Raw genomic sequence first — 1,358 nt, 5'->3', positions numbered from 1 at the left:
CGCGGCCCGGGCGCCACAGGCCAGCAGCGGGCGTCGGGCTGCACCCGGAGAGTTGCGGTAAGGACAGCTCCTGGCGGTCGCCTTTGAAGTCGGAGCCCGAGCAACACTGTGAGGATCATGGGGCTGAGGGAGCCTCGGTGACAATTGTCCCCCGGGCCTGGGCCCTCTTGGACCAGGAGCTCAGTTAGTGGGAGCTGTGGGTGGCGGGTCCAGCCCGGGGATGGTCAGCCTTCCCGCGAACACGGGGTGCTGTGGGCACAGGCCCAGGGGGGTGGCTGGGAACCCCGCGAGGCGTCCTGGGCTTCTGTGTCATCTCTGGTTTCCTTTCCTGAGGAAGCTCAGCATCAGGGAGGACATGTTTGCACCTTCTGAGCGCAAACATGCTTGCGGGGCCTGCAGCGGGGCGGCCGGGCAGGGCCAGGTGCCTGGCCCTGGCCGAGGACTGGGGAGATGCCCCTGCTGCCCCCTGCCCCAGCCACACTGAGGGGGCCGGGCGCATGCCATCCTGCTGGCCGGCCGTCTGGGCGGGCCGGCAAGTGCTAACCCCTGCTGGCTTGTACTCACCACGTGCCAGGCGCTGCAGGGAACAGCGCACTCATGGGGAGACCCAGGCCTGCGAGCCCTTTGCACGGGAGGGGAGCAGGGTCAGAGAAGTTGGGGACGTGCCAGGTGTGTGCTGGCCCACACACACTTCGCAGAGGTAGAGAAGTTCCTGTGTCCAACACACCTGGCCTCCACCGCTCAGAAGATTGTCACCAAATTCGATTTTGTTGGAACGAGAGCCTTCAAGGCCTGGTCTGTGTTGGCGCCCGCTGTGCCCTTGACCTCTGCAGACCCTGCTCCCGTTCCCCGCAGGCAGTCACGCCGGAGCCTCTTAGCTCTTTCTCTTGGTGTTTGCCTCCAGTTTCCTCATCAGTTTGAATGTTGTCCGTGGACTTCCTGTTAAGAGAAATGAAGGTTTAGCGCCCTCACCACCCCCACTTCCCCTCCGCCATCCGGTCATAACTTCGTGAAGCGGGTCTGCGTCGTGGCATCATAGTGTGACCACTGTCATGTGAACGCTATTCACGGACATCAGTTATGTGCTTCGGTCTCATTCTTTCTTGGAAGAACTGTGACTTTCTTGGCGTCTCTAATTTCTTTTGTTTCCCTTCTGCCCTGTGCACCAGCATCATACTGGTGGCTACATCTGAGCACGTGCTGTGTGCTAGGCACTCTTCTTGGTGCCTTATAAACCTCAGCCACCCTCCCGACAACCCCAGGAAGTGTCATGTTGTTACTCTCCTGTGACAGCCCAGGGAGTGCAGGCTCGGAGAGGCTGAGTACACCGGCCACGGCTCTGCCTCCAGTAACTGGCA

The sequence above is a fragment of the Pteropus vampyrus genome, unplaced genomic scaffold (assembly GCF_000151845.1).
Source record: "Pteropus vampyrus isolate Shadow unplaced genomic scaffold, Pvam_2.0 Scaffold228, whole genome shotgun sequence".
NCBI lineage: Eukaryota > Metazoa > Chordata > Mammalia > Chiroptera > Pteropodidae > Pteropus > Pteropus vampyrus.
Note: the sequence above shows the minus strand (reverse complement) of the source record.